Source organism: Xenopus laevis, chromosome 1S, assembly GCF_017654675.1.
Source record: "Xenopus laevis strain J_2021 chromosome 1S, Xenopus_laevis_v10.1, whole genome shotgun sequence".
Classification (NCBI taxonomy): Eukaryota; Metazoa; Chordata; class Amphibia; order Anura; family Pipidae; genus Xenopus; species Xenopus laevis.
In genome coordinates this window covers 56,864,401-56,881,109 of record NC_054372.1, presented here as the reverse complement: position 1 = coordinate 56,881,109, position 16,709 = coordinate 56,864,401, and the positions used below count along the sequence as shown (strand labels likewise).

At 35.5% G+C, this 16,709-nt stretch overlaps 1 pseudogene; it reads left to right on the top strand.

Annotated features, from left to right (window-relative positions):
• Positions 1-1,322: 1,322 nt before the first annotated feature.
• Positions 1,323-16,709, top strand: part of LOC108704401 — a 31,652-nt pseudogene continuing 16,265 nt past the window's right edge.

The window sequence follows — 16,709 nt, the reverse complement described above, 5'->3', positions numbered from 1 at the left end:
GCCATATGTTATACAGAAACCGGTTATCCAAAAATCTGTGAAATACAGAAATGAAAATTCCTTACTTTTTAACTGTGCTTGATCATAAGTAAGCCATGTTGAAAAAAAATTACGGTATCATAATATTTAAATGTTTTTTTATTTATTAGTCAAATCATTTTTCGGGTTTCACAAGGCTGAAAACTGATCAAACAGCTGAAACCTGAACAGGCCTAAGACAAACTGAACTATTCAGGTCAAAACCAAACAGGTAACAAACTTGAATGCACAGAAATGTAATGGTGTTTAGTGTCATCAAGGAAGTGCTGAACAGGAAAGTAATTGCCTGTCCCTGTTATTACCTGAGGCATATAGGTGGGAAAGGTAATATATGATAATATTTTATAACGATAAACTAACAAGTATGGGTGTGTAATTTAAAAAACAACAACACATTTTGGTTTCATGTTCATTATGAAAAAGTCCTTTATTATACAGCTTTTTATGTCTGGGTGACAGGTCCTCTTTAGCCATTTTGAATACTGGAACCATTTGAATTATAAAACGAAACTGCAGAGTAAACCCTTGTTTTCTTATGAAGTACATATCTATAAATGTGAAAATGTACTTTAACTGCAATCCACATTAATCATACTGTAGCTTGGTACAGAATGGCAAACAGGACTTTATGTTGTAAGCAGCTGCAGAGGTGGAATTTGTAGATACATAAATTCATTGCAGTAGAAAGAGTGAGCGGTGAAAGGGATGATCCAAGGCAGCACATGCAAAGAACCACAAGATGGTTTCTTTGTTTGATAACTTACTATAGCAGCTGTCTCTAGCATAGAGGGGTTGAGACAGAAAGAGAGAGGGATTAGGAATTGCTGAAACTACAAGAGAGACTGCAAGAAACACAGAAAAATACTAAAATATAAAAACAGACTGAACATATAACAATTAAGCAAAGTTGTAGCTTAAAGGGCAATATATATACAGTTTGCTTAGAGCTGAAAATGAAAATGGAACAATAGCAGGGTTGCCGTACATGTGCTATGACATCTGTACATCAGTACCTCCATCTCACCGTTTGGTCAGGATTGGCCAGTTTATGGTCAATGTGTAGTCCAGTGTAACTCGAGATGATTCCATTATTTTTTCATTAATAGAAGGTAGTCTTATTCCTACAGTCAACACGTATGTTATAGCTTGTTAAGATTACTGCTCTTAAGGTTTAATAGTCATAAAAAACCTCATTATTTATAATGTTTCCTATAATTGATAGTCCAGTCATAAGAGTCATCCAGTACTTTTAGCAACATCAATTACATCATATTGCTCGTAACATGTCATTGCCTCAAAGAGGGTCTAAATCAAAAACTCAACTGATGTTGGCCGATCTCAGAGTGCTTCTCGGAGTCCGTTTGCAATTTAAAGTGTACATTATTTTTTTTTAAAGTGGCTTATGAGATACTAGCAATTTAAGACTGCTAATACCAGGCTTTTCGCTCAGAAACACCTTTTAAATGTCATTGTCCGAAGTCAACCCCTAAGGTTAACTCTATTGTCATTGATTGAAACTGGAGCTAGAGATGGAATTTAGTAATTGTTCCTACTGAAGGCCTTTCCATTATTCAGGATGATTTGTTCACTTTACCTTCAATCGGTTTAAGCAGGGTTTTTATGTAACATATTGCAACCTCAGTTACAGGTATGGGACCTGTTATCCAGCATGTTTGTGACCTGGGATTTTCTTGGGATTCTGTAACTTTGAACACTAGACATTGAGGGGCACATTTACTAAGCTCGAGTGAAGGATTCCAATGAAAAAAACTTCGAAGTATTTTTTTGGGTACATCGAATAGGCTACTATGACCTTCGACTTCGATTCAAACAATTCGAACTCAAAATCGTTTGACTATTCGACCATTTGATAGTCGAAGTACTGTCTCTTTAAAAAATACTTCGACTACATACTTTGGCAGTTTAAACCTACCGAGGTTCAATGTTAGCCTATGGGGACCTTCCCCAGCACTTTTCTACGTTTTTTATGATCGAATAAAAATAATTTGTTCAATTGATTAAAATCCTTCGAGCGATTTTTATTCGGTTGTTCGATCAAAGTATTTGCGCTAAAATCCTTCAAATTCGATATTCGAATTCGAAGGATTTTACTTTGAGGGTCGAATTCGAGGGTCTATTAACCCTCGAAATTTGACCCTTGATAAATCTGCCCCCTAGTCTGCTAAAAATCATTTAAAGACAATTAATTATATCTTAGTTGTGATAAAGTATATGGTATGTTTTATTATGACAGAGAAAGGGAATAATTCTTAAAAATGTGAATTATTAGATAAAAAGTGAGTCTATGGCAGATGGCCTTCCCTTAATTCAGATTTCTCTGGATAAAGGTTCCAGATAATGGATACTATACCTGTACTATATCTGTTATAATTTGATAATGTTGTAGTTCCTCCCAATGAAAATGTGAGACTGTACTCTGGCTTTTCTCCTATTATTTGCTCCACTAATCTTTCAAAACATTTAAAGGCCCATAATTAGCAAAATTATTTCTATATCTTTTACTCCTCTTGTCTTAGTATCTTGCTTATTCACACCATAGGATTCATGGCTAAAAATAATTCTAAATTGTACAATTTACAATCTGACATTTCTCAATGTAAAGTGTGCTTTCTGCCTTGTACCGTGCCAAGGGGTAGAGTTTTCACTGTTGTACAGGCTGTGATCTTTGTGTCCTCCTGTTCATAATAGAAACACAACCTGTGCTACAGAGGAATACACAACATTATATAGAACAGAAGATAAGGTACAATCTACATGAAGAAGTGGCAGTTCTGTGACAGGCTAAAAACAAACAATAAATATATATATATATATATATATATATATATATATATATATATATATAATAAAGAAAAATATCTGCAAACGACAGGGTTAGTTTCTGTCAGATATTAGGTATTGTACAATGTAGTTGAAAAGCTTTAGAAGTCCAAAGCTGATAATACAGTTCAATAGTTGAGGATTTTTCTCATTTCTGTATAAATAACCCTGAGAAAGGCCACAAAGTATAGATAACACCAGCCTGTAAATGTGTTGGGCACATGGAGCACATTTCCTATATCTTTAGTACATTTTATATTTTACTTACATTATTATTACATTAAAGTATGAAAAGGCGACAGCATATTCCACAGTGCTGTCCAATAGAATGGTGTACAAATCAAGCATACTTATTCCATATAAATAGGGACCAAAACAGGAGGTAAAGAGAGTCCTACTCATTAGAGCTTGCAATCTTAAAGCTAAGATCATTATGATGTAACATATATTATCATTGACTTCAGATATATATATATATATATATATATATATATATATATATATATATTTAAAAGAGAAGTAAAGGTTAAAACTAAGTAAGCTTTATCAGAAAGGTCTATATAAATACACCAGTAAACCCTCAAAGTAATGCTGCTCTGAGTCATCTGTCAAAAGAAACACAGCTTTGCTTTCCTTTTATTGTGTATACATAGGCTTCTGTACCAGACTTCCTGTTTTCAGCATAAACCTCCAGGGCAGGGCTTGAGCATGCTCAGTTTGCTCCTCTCCCCCTCCCTCCTCCCATCCCTGCTGTAATCTGAGCTCAGAGCTGTTAGTGAGCAGGGAGAGACTCAGGCAGGAAGTGATGTCACACCACGCTTAAATGGCAGCTTCTATCCTAAACAAACAGAGACAGTGTCTAGAGCTGTTAGCTGTTTAGGTATGGTAAAGCATTCTGCAGAATAAATATAGCGTTCTAGCTTGCAGTATTGTGGCTAATATGTTGGCAATAAACTGTCTTGTAGCTTTCCTTCTCCTTTAACAGGCCATCCTTTTGACATATCAGTCTTTGAGGATCACTTGTGGGTCACTGACTGGGTTCAGCCATCACAAAAAATTGAGAAGAGAAACACACAGAACTGGGAACGTCTTCAAGGCAACATGCAAAGACCCTCATCCATTGTAATTGAACATCCTTTGTCAAAGCCAGGTATGTGTTAGATCTTGGACTGGTTTTCGACTGATATGTTCTTAAGGTTCTGGGGAACTAAGTGATGTGTGCGTCAATTCTTCAACTTGATTACAGCAACTTCTCCCCAGAACAGCTTACTCTTTAGCTTTTTAGAAGATAAATATATTTGAAGCCTTTCCAAATTCTCTCAGCACATATATTCCTTTTCATTCCTCATACTCAACAACCGTCAATGCTACTACCAGTCTTTAATAATTTCTACTTGATTATCAAAAGAGGGCTGAACTGAGGCAACATGCAAGACATGTGAATGTAAAATGATTTAAGTTTATTATTTCAATTGACAGAGTCAAACGTATGCGACATATCAGCTGAGGAATTCCCTTTGTTTTAAATATACTTGATACCACATGATACTGTTTGGACAGTTATAGACTAAAGAAGATAAACGTTTTCTGTACTGCATGTAAAAAATACGCACATGTACTTGAGCGCACCCTTTGTAAGTGCATTCTTCATATTTGTCCTACAGAAAAAGAATCTTATGTATGGGAGTTTTTTTAGTAAATGTGTCATCTTAGACAGATAATAGAAGTGAAGTGACTAGTTCTCCGATTTCCACATTCCAGACTGTTGTCCTCAACTTTAGGCCCCTGTCCTTTTACCAGGAGCGGAATTACACTTAAGGCTTTCATAACAGCTGGGGGAAAAGGGTGGCCTGGCAGAATCTGTTATAATCCTCATTGTCATCATGTCATTTATGCTTCCTATTAAAGTAGTGACAAGGAGCAATAGAAATAACAAAGAAACAGGACAATATTACCGCTGCCTACTAACTTTCTGAGGTGATTGTGATGACATTGTCTCATCCAATCAAATATGACAATTTGGGAAACTCTGCCAACATAATTATGTTAAGAGTGTGTAAAGCTTAACAAGTTATGACCCTGAACTGAATAAAATATCATATTATCACTGGTTAAAGGAAGCAACTGAACATACAAAACAAAAGCAGTTGGCAACAGCAACCTTAACTAAAATGGGTACCAGTCTATTTTCATTGTATAGAGTCATTCTTGGAACACTATGTCCAGTCAAACAAACCTATTATGAGTCACTTATGATTCATTTGGGAAAGAATGTGTAACTTAAATATTAGATATTCAAACAGAAACAGGTTTGCTATGTGCTAACAATTGCAGTTGCCTGATATACAGTATATCAGAGTCTTCAAATGTTAAACTGTACATGTACCTTTTACCAAGGAGGCATGACTGTAATTTGGATTTGGATCTCCATAACTAAAAAATCATTTAAACATATATTAAAACCTATAGGATGTTTTGCCTCCTGTAAGAATTAGTTAGATCCAAGTTGGGATCAAGTTCAAGGTAGTGCTTTATTATTACTGAGAAAAAGGTTATGATTTTTAAAAAGTTTCTTCTTTTGGTTTAAATGGAGTCTACGTAATTCGGCACCTTTTGGATAACTGGTTTCTGGTCAACAGTTCCCATACCTATAACTGGTTTTTGAAATAATGTTTGCCTGGGTTGGTTTTAAAAATAGATAAGCATACTTCATTCATTTCATCTTTAAACCCCCAATGTTTAAAAAGAAATAAAAAGCATTTTAGCCTTCTGTGCCCCTAAACCATTAAGAGATCAACTCAAAGATCATGGATTTTTATGACAAATAGAAAAGCTTCCTTTGTCTAATACAAAGATAAGCATGTACGGATAAACAGAAGACCCCGTTACCTCTGAGATCCCCAGGGTTAGTTTTTATAGTGGAGTGGAACTTCCACTGCTGTGCAATTTTCTCCAGTGTAGGTTTGGAAAGAACAATATTCTTAGCATTGAAAAATGCTAAATCATGCACCTCCAATCCAGCACCTCCAATCCAGGACTCATCTGCCTCACTTACTATGCAACTGTGTAATAGCTTAAAGGACCTAAAGGGTTAAAAACCTTCCAGCAATGTTCAACTAATTCAGTGATCCCCAACCAGTAGCTCGCGAGCAACATGTTGCTCTCCAACCCCTTGGATGTTGCTCTCTAGGTCCTCAGAGCAGATGCTTATTTTTGAATTCCAGGCTTGGAATCAAGTTTTAATTGCATAAAAACTAAGTATAGTACCAAGTAGAGCCTCTTGTAGGCTGCCAGTCCACATAGGGGCAACCAAATAGCCAATCACAGCCCTTATTTTAGCTCCCAAGGGACTATTTTATGCTTGTGTTGCTCTCCAACTCTTTTTACATTTGAATGTGGCTCCCGGGTAAAAAAAGGTTGGGGACACCTGAACTAATTGATCCATTACTGATGCAGCTAAAAATGAATTGCTATGTCTGCTCCAGAAAGCTTTCCACAAATGTTGAAACTGATAAGTAGGATTTGTACTATGCAATATCATACATAATAAATGCTGCCTGATTTTATATATTTTTTTTTACTCTGTGATATCTTTTTGGGAACAAACTAATAGTAATTACAATTCCCTTAGAGCTAACAGCTGATACCCTTGAGAGCACATTTCCATTCACAAAAAGGTGCCACTGTGTTGAGCTGTGAAAACAGACCTGGTGCCCATCGTTTGTTCAATAAAGTCTTTCTGCAATGTGACATGGAAAAACTATTAATGCCTCTGAAACAACAGCAGGTAGCCTGGGATGAATGTAATCCCCTCCCAAATATGTTGTTATTGACAAAGCATTTTAGACACACACAGTTATATTGTATATGAAAGGATTATTTGGTGAGATTATGATGCCATCCTCTCTGAATAGACACTAATATACAAATGTGTCACTTGGGTGGGTCATACACTCTTTGTCACTTCATAACAGCCAACCTTTTATTGTGTTTTGGAGGATGGAATTAGAGAAGCTGGTTTGTTTTTATACCCTTCATGGATTGAATTGTATTCCTGGCTGGGACAGAGAAGAATTGAAAGGGAAGAATGCTATTTCATTTGCCTTCATGTAGCACAAAGGAAGCTTTACTGTGCTGACAATATAATCTAAGAATACTTGATACATGTTCAGATATTCTGCCTTGGCATGGCTGTGCTCTATGGGAGTGTCCTCATTCATCTTCTTTGAAGGCCCTGGCTTATTCCCTGGCTTTTGTTCAAAGTGAAATTTGTTTGCTTGTTAGATGACGAGCACTTTAATTCGGCTTTTAGTTTAAAGTTAGTCTCTGCTTATCACAAAGCACACGCTAAATTATGTGGCAGCCTCAGTCGCACCTGACTGCAATAAAACATAATTCTATTCTCTAACTCTCTATATTTAATTCTGATCCTATTATACCTCTAATGTGTTTTATTATAATAAAAGACTAAGCCTTTTTTGAGTAGCTTAGAAATGACTAATGAGGTAAATATGTAATTTAAAATTAAGTTTTACTGTTCTCAGTCATTGCAGATGACAGCCCCCTGCCTAGAAAACACAAAGACAGCAACAATCAAACTGCTCATACTGAATCATTTTTTCATGGTCCACTTCCCTTCATCAACACTGAAATGGGCACAAGAGAAGCATCAAGTAGCAGCAAGGGGTTTTTGGCAGAATTATGGTTTCAGGTATGATCTCCTGTGTGTGCCCGCTAAACAGCTGTCTTAATGGGGCAAATAAGAAGTGTGCAATAATATAAGAATTCAAATATTTAGGGTCTTGTTTTTAATGATATATATTAATTTTTGTAAAGTGTATATATTTGTGTCTAAATTTTTTGAAAAAAAAAATCTCATTATAAATGAGAGCTAAATATTAGCTGGAACAATAAGGTTCAAGACTTCCATGGCATACTGTGTAATATTCTTACTGAGACTTAAAACAATGGTTCTAGTCAGTTTGCCATTAACTACATTTTTGGCTAGTCACTTAATAATCAGTAATATTTAAAATTAAAAGATTCGCCCTCTATACTCTTCACAAAATATGTGTGTGCTGGTAACTGCATAAAAGCACTGCTCAAACTCACTGTAAAATGAAAAGGATAATTTTAGCTTTGACAAACACACTGTATTATGACTCCTGTATCAGTCTGTATCTGAATGTAGTCTGTGTAAACCTTATTGCTATTGCACAGTACAGGTACTGAAGAATACGTAAATGTGCAAATAATTACTGTGCATTCTTTTTAAAATCACTTTTTATACATACAGAAGATTGTGTACAGTATAAACCAAGTTGCCAGTTTTATTAGTATGACTGACATTAGATTGGTTGTGATGTTTCTTTCAGAAACACAGCTACCTTATAAATGTGAATGCATGTTGCTTACCCAAGCTTTATCAGCCATACCTTGCCCTGATATACCTTATGCATTGCAATTATTTACAGCAATAATCCGCGTCCCCCCTCCTGCACTGCTTATATAGTAGTTATTAGTGATGGGCGAATTTGTCCCATTTTCCTTTGCAGAAAAATTTGCATATTTCTTGCAAAATTAGTGAAATGGTGAAAATTTTCAAAACGCGACTTTTGACGCCAGCATTAAAGTCAATGGGCATCCAAATAATGTTGACACATGACGGTTTTGACGCAAGCTATTTTTCCGAAGCGCATCCAAAAATTTTTGACGCTGGTGAATTTTCGCTGCTGTTTTGTGAATTTATTAGCCACCGGGGAAACATGGAAATTCACCACAAATTCGCTCTCTCTTAATTATGTGTAACACAAAAGAACTCTACTTATAGTTACATGACTTCTCTGATTTGCACTTGGTGTTTCTTCAAAATTAAGCATTGGATTTCTAGACTAGAGACCAACTGAGTAGCACAAACACTCTAGTGTTATACTGCCAACGTATTTAAGTATTTGCTTTGATAGACAACTGAATGACTATTAAGAAAGTATACACTTATAATACACAAAAGTCATGAATATCTTGTAAATTATATCCTTATAAACGGTGAGTTCTGATGTCATCAGTTATAAATGGTGAGTTCTGATGTCATTTCTGTCACATGATTCACTAAAATTTGTGTATTATAATAAATAATGTACCCCCTATTGCAAAATATGAGGATATTAGAAGTTACCTCAGAGTTCCATGACCTGTATAAAATCTTCGTCTTCGTACTTTTATATTATCATGAAACCTCAGTAACTTATAATATCCTTATAATTTACAAGAGGGGATACATTATTCACTATATAAAGCATGCATCCACTCTGTGCAGATTGATCACATGAAATCAAACCCTCACATGAAAAAGTTAGACCAGTTGCAATATACCACAAGTTCCACAACAAATGCCTACTCTTTAAAGGACATGTAAAGCCTACATTTTCCTACCATGTACAGTATATATGTTGGGCATATCTCCCCACCCAAGCCGCATCATTTATACTGCATATACCCCCTTAATTTGCCAGCGCCATTACATTTTCTTAAAACAAATAGCAGCTTTCACCCGGCAGCCATTTTTCCTCTGTCACATCATCAGTAACATTGAGACATGCCATGCGCGCTCCCTCTCTCTTCACGTCTGGCTACAGGGAACAGTGGAACATTTCTACCCTTGTATGGGCACCGTAACTGTGATGATTCCAGGGGTATGTTGGAGCTGTAAGTGTTAAATCAATACCAAAAAATGTTCATTGTAATTATAAAATAGGCAGACATTGTGAGGCCCATTTATCAAAGGTTTAGTTCATGTGAAATTTTTTTACCTTAATAAATTCGAATATACTCAAAATTCGAATGGGAGGTTATTTATGAAAAAATTCAAACATCTAAAACGCAAACATATATTACTGTCTCAAAAAATTTGAATTACCGACTAAACTCGAATGAAGTTTTTTCTCTGAAAAAAATTCGAATGTCAGGAAGGCTGTTAACATCTTCAAATGGGTCACTGGACCATTGACTTCTACATAAACTTGGCAGGTTATAGGTGGCGAATTGTCGAATTTGAATTGTTCCCAGGGTAAAGGTTTGATAAATCTCAAATTCTAATTGAGTTTGGATTATTTCCAATTCGAATTTGTGAGTTTTGACCAAAAATACAATTAGAAAATTCGATTTTACTATTCGACACTTGATAAATCTGCCCCTGTATGTTATACTGTATATTGTCCCTTTATACAGACAGCACAACAGAAAAGATTAAAGATGCAAGGTAGGGAAGAAAACAATGAAGTTGTTGCTGTTGGGTGTGTTAAAGAATAAAATAGTTCCATGCATTTTTGTCACACTTGTCCTATATGATTTGTTACTGGTACAGAAGTCACCGATGTAAGCCTAGCCTTAGATGGTAAAGGAGAAAGACATGCCGTGAATCTCAGTTGATGTACTCCTAACAGGAGTCTGTCAGTTGGAAAAAATGATTGTCATTGGGAACAAAAGCACAGCTGTGTATCTCTGCTGCTGTTATTCAACGGCACTTCGCTAAATTGTAGTGGAAACTCACCTCATACACGAAACATACCAGAATGGTGTCCCATGTATTAGAAGACTCAAAATGTCCTTTATCTCATTGTGTGTTTAAACTCTGCCCTTTCCAGGTGCCCTTGTTTTCCCCCATTTATCTTTCTCTCTCCATCCCTATGGAACTCTTGCTGCTTCTCCTGTTTCTCCCTTCTCAAGCTTGTCACCACAAGTAGGATTTTGTACACCTAGGGGCAGATTTATCAAGGGTCGAATTTCGAATAAAAAAAAAAACTTCGAAATTCGAATAAAAAAAGACCAACAGAAATTTATTAAAAAATCTAAGTTTTTTTTCTGGTAAATAGGCCTTTTTTGTTCAATTTTGAATTGTACGAGTTGAAGTAACATCGTCTTCGATTAAATTCGATTTGAAGTATTCTCAAAAAAAACCTCTGATTTATCAATGTCCACCAATTGACTCCAAATGGGTTCTAGGAGGTCCCCCATAGACTAAAACAGCAATTCAGCAGGCTTTAGATGGCGAATAGTGGAAGTCGAGACATTTTTTTTTTCAAATTCAAATCTGATTTGGACTATTCCCTAGTCGAAGTACACAAAAATTAGCTCGAAATTAGAATCTTTAAAATTTTAATTTTCACTTTGACCCTTGATAAATCTGTGCCTTACTGTTGTTTCATGGCTCTCACTAGGGTGTTACTGCAACACAACAGCACAATGCAGACTACCAACCTTTACTTGTTCTTTTAATATTTCTGTTTTATTATAAATGTAATGAATGTCGCATGGTTTCTGCTATGTAAGATACTCAGTTTTCAGAAAATGATATATTTCATTTTCTTAACTGGAATTATGTCTTTTTTTCAGTCAAAACATAATTCCGTAGTTTCCAGTTACTAAAACATAATAACATTATCATTTGTTTGAATAGCAGCAGACATACTTTCATGTAAACTCTACATTAAAAAGTGTACAGCTGTTTGGAACACTGGCTGTTGTTGTGTGCCCTAGGTCAGGCCTTTCTTTTTAATTTCTACACTTCTGTTAGATTTATTCTGGGGATTTCAAATGTTTATTCTCTGGTGGTTTGCAATATGCTTGCATTAACAACATTATTTATATAATATGTTGTATTTAAAGCCTGTAAACCAAAGCAAGTTCATAGACATTAATTCTCATATCACTTTGCTTTAAATTGTACCTTTAAACAAACATAGAAAACATATGTTTCAGCAGAAAATTCACTTCTTTGTTTATGTATGGAAGCAGATAGAAGTAGGACAAGATCTATGTTAAGTCACCAGCATTTCTGCAATGCCATACCCAGAATCTGATATTCTTACGGTGGCATTGTTTTCTAAAGTGACGTGTTTTTTAGGCCCAAGGAAATGCAAAAATATAAGCCCAGTTTTTTAATTGTGGTTCTATGAGTCTCTTGGAAATAATTGAAACACACCAGCTACGTATAAACAAAGGTTTATTACATACATAGAATGCAAAAGATATACATTACCGAGTGAGCACAGTGTGCAAACAACCCCTCTCTGTCTGTACGACTGGGAGATCCTTAAACAGTCTGCAGATTGAGGCTCAAATGGTTCCAAAGATAATATGGTTAGACCACAGGTCCTGTGGCAGCACAGGTAAACCCCACAGGTGAATCTCAGCTGACCGGAATGGAGACCCCAGTTTATATAGGCTTATCAAACAATGAGCTCATATTGTAATTTAGTAAGAAGATATAATGATTTGGTTAATAACAGATCTTGCTTCCCAAGCGCTCATCAGGATCTGGCCAGACTCCCAACAAGCACACCCGAAGCAGAGATCTTATCTAGCTAACTGGTAGCTGAATAGCATATTGTGCCCCCGGCTACAATAAAGTAAAGTCTAATAAGGGCTTCAGAAATCATAAACATTTTAGATAATACATATGAGAATAAAGAACAAGTATTAGGTCATCAAGTTGATGTTCCCATGATTTCTCTTGCACAACGCTTCATTATACAGGATTATAGATTATAAGGCCGCCTTGTAAACTATGACAAAGCTTTGTTATACACAATTATACGTTATAAAGCTGTCTTGTACACTATATTGGGCTCAACATACGACATCGGGCTCAACTTTTATACAGTTCTTTATCAAAGTATTGCGATGCTCTATTGGGTATAATCAGAGTATTACCATGAGCCATTATTGAAAAAACTCGTGTTATTACACCCAGTTACTTAAGGAAACTTAAGACAGTTGGGCTGCTGTGTGTTCCCATAGAATAGAGCAATCAGCAAGGTTTGACTATTGATAATAGAACCTCCCAATAAAATATATGCTTTTAGAGATAAAAAAAAAAAAGTCATATTTTAAGACTGGCTGAAGGAGTGTTGTATTATCTGTTTGTGCATCACCCCCAGCTACAGGTTCAGGGCACTGCATCTGGGACACTCAAAGTGCATAACTTTTCTTTATCCGACCTTTGCAAATTGGATAGAGGCTGTTCTGAAAGCATAGGACCTGGGTTCAGCTTACACATCGGATTAGCTATTTTTATTCAATTGAGTGATTAACTTTCTCAAGCAGGCGTGGGTTTTACAAATGCTAGCTACCGAGTATTGTCAGTGTTCTTAATTTAAATTCAAATTGAGCTGCTCCTTTTTTCCTATGGGTTTGTCTATGTCCTGCATGTGTGGGGACTTGTAATTCAGCCACTGGCAGTTGCTGAGAAAGTGAAAATAATACACATTTTTCATTAAAAATAACATTCAACATTTAAAAAAAAATGCTTTTGTTTATAGATATTGATGAATGTTCTCTTCACACTGCCATCTGCAATGCCCACCAGACAGAATGCATTGATACAGAGGGGGGTTATATCTGCAAGTGCAAGTATGGCTTTATTGAAAATGGACTATCAAGCTTTAAGGGGCATTATAATGATTACTATAATATTGTAAAATCCACAATTGTTTTTGTAACTTTTTTTTTACTAAATTATAAGTATAATGGTTTGTTCTGAAATGTTAATTTGATGTAAGGTTGCTCTTTGATAAAGCTAAGTGAGCATTCTACATTCTAGCACTTTTCTGGATAATTCTGGCACTGGTGGGACTATTAATTTATCTGTAAATTTTAGTTAATTTAGCAATAGGTTTAGCAGATCTCAGTTGCCCCTTTGTAATGAATGCTGATTTCCTTAGACAGTTTGAAGCTTAATGAAGACAAGTGCACAGAGCATTGAGTCTCTGTTAATTTGCTTTAATGTGTCTGAGCAGCGGCTGTCATATTGCTTGACTCAGCAGATGCATTCTATATTGTAAGCAGAATATCACTCCAAATTATCAATATGGACTGTACCCTATACATTTTACTGAAAAAAGCCACAGGATCATGAATAGATGTGTTTTATCTTTAGCACAATTCTCAAAGCCAAACCTACAGATTAGTCTTTGGAATACAAGCTTTTATGAGGGAAAAGAAAGAGCCATGCTTATGCTTAGTATTACAGGTAAGGGGACCCATTATCTAGAAAGTTCAGAATTATGAGAGACTATCTCCCACAGACTCCATTTAAAGCAGATAATTGTGATTTCTAAAAATTATTTCTTATTATTCTAAATTAGTATTCTAAAAAAAATTCTCTGTAATAATAAAACAGTACCTTGTATGTGACAATGAATCCATATTGGTATTTAATGTATAAATTATTTTTTAGCAGACTAAAAGCTATGGTGATTCAAATTGAAGAAATATCCCCTCTCAGGAAAATCCGATTATGTTTCTTTTATTTGTTTTTGTTTCTATGCAATAAAGTAATCTTCCCAGGAGAAAAACCTTTGTGACCAAAATGATTACACTGCCACTCCCTTTCTGTACTGTAGGTGCACATGTATAGTTCTATGACTCTAGCAGAATAAATCCACTCTGTCAATACAGACTCCTAATTACAAATCAGATCAGCAATATTCCACTAGGGGAAAAATTAAAATCATTATTGTAGTGAGCTAACTATACACTAAACACATATGAAGGAGCAACAGCCATTTCTAATCATAAAACCCCAAATATAAAATTATATGATATTGTAATCTACTGTATATAATTGTGTTTGTGTAATATAAATTAATAAGCAATTTTTAACATATTGAACTCAGCCTGCAGATCCATTCTTCTTCACTGGAGTGGTTAAGTGGATTTTTTCCCACAATTAAAAATTTTCTTGAACCCAAACTCACACATGTGAGTTATATTTTCAAAAACTTTGATATCTGTGAGTTAATAAGAAAAAAAACATGAAAATTCTAATGTAATTATCGAATGTATTCATTTGCGAAGTCATGTAGAAGTCAATGGGAGTTGTCCTAGGCAAAGCTCAAGTTTTTGTGGTTGATTTAAAGGAGAAGGAATGTCGTCTTGCACTTGGGGATGCCAAATGTTAGGCACCCCCAAGTGATTGTATTTACTTACCTGAAACCCTGGGCCGGTGCTCCTATCAGCAGAAAACTGCACCGGCCGGGGTTCTTCCAGTGAGCACCACGGAGCGATCCTCTTCCGTCTCCCTCTTTCTTCGCACGTCTGCGCAAGCACAGTAGAGCGAAAAGCCGAACTTTAACTAAAAAGTCAGCTATTTCATTCTATTGCGCATGTGTCTGCCCAGAGAAATTTGAAGAAAGAAGGAGCCGGTAGAGGATCTCCCCTTGGTGCTCGCTGGAAAAACCCTGGGCCGGTGCAGTTTTCTGCAATTCTGGTGGGAGCATCTGCCTGGGATAAGTCCACTACTTTTTTTCTGCAATTCTTTCCTTTTTCTTGGCAGCTTAAAGAAAATGACAAACTGGAACAAGGGCATAGATTTATTGGAAATCATTCTTATGTATAAAAAAACTCAAATTGACATTGACCCGGTTGTATTACTCATCAAATAACTCCGATTGTGATGAATAGTCATGAGGGTCGCTAAGCTGACACTTGTGGGCTTAGTCACTTAATGCAGTATCAGCAGGAAGCAATTCTAGTTTAGTGCAAAATGTTCTTAATGATATGGATCTTTATGCAAATGGCACCTATAGTGCAGATTTTACTTTTTTTTTTTTTAAATTATACCTACATATGGTAAAATACTAAAATAATAATAATATCTTATTAGCACTTGTATTTAAAAGCAAGCATGTAAATCTTACATACATAAATCAGTCATTTTTGTGTTTTCTATAATATTTTCTTGTTAAGTATTTTACAGAAATGTAAGGCAATATAAACAAGGCAAAGTCAAAGAGGCAAGACAGGCAGGTTAGGGTTCATACCAAACAGTAATTGGGAACCATGACAAATAGAGATTTTAAAATGAAAAAAAAGTTCAAAAATAGAATTCTTTTTTTGTCACCACCAGTCTTGATTTTATTTTTACCTTATTTTTTATTCATTAGAAGTGGCAGGGCCTGATTTGAATAGTGAAGCATTCTCTGTTAAAGGGGTAGTTAGCCTTTAAATAATTATTATATGTTAAAGAATGTCCTATTACTAGCAACTTTTCAATTGGTCTTCATATTTTATTGTAATGGTCTCTTTTTATTGATATAATTCAGACCCTCTACTATTCATCTTCCAGTCTTTCATTCAAATCACTGCCTGGTTGCCAGTGTAATTGGTCCCTAGCAACTGGAGAGCTGCTGAACAAAAAAAAAAACAAAATAATTCAAAATAACTGTAATTATGAACAACTGCACAGAACAATTGTCTCATAATATAAAAGTCATCATGACTTTAACGATGAACTACCCCTATTATATCAATGCTAAATAAAAGCCAATAACATGTTCCTGTGTAAATTGGTTCCACAACTGCATTGTAGTACCTTACAATGAAATATTGAAATCAGATCAGCAGCACCAAAATATCAGTCTATCTATCCGTTCATCTATCTTTATAATAAATGTATGCAGATATCAAAAGCATGCCAGCCCAAGCTATAGTGACTGATGCAATTTCTGCTTCATTAAAGCTGTACGACAGCATAGGCGCTAAATTGCACAACTGGCAGTAGCAACCAATTAGGTTGGCAGTTGTACATATGCAGTTTAGCACCTACTGTATGTTTGTATATGAGACCCTGTATTTGTAGAGAGTTATTGCATTAGTCTGAGCTTGTTAAAACAGAGATCTTGATTCCAGGGATAGCTTTTTGTGCTCCACAGCAACAGTATATGATATATATGATATAGTCACTGCTGTTTATTTCAGCCATAATTTATCAACTGTGAAATATATGCAGACGTTCAACAGTTATGATGTTGTTCTCTCATGTCAAGGCC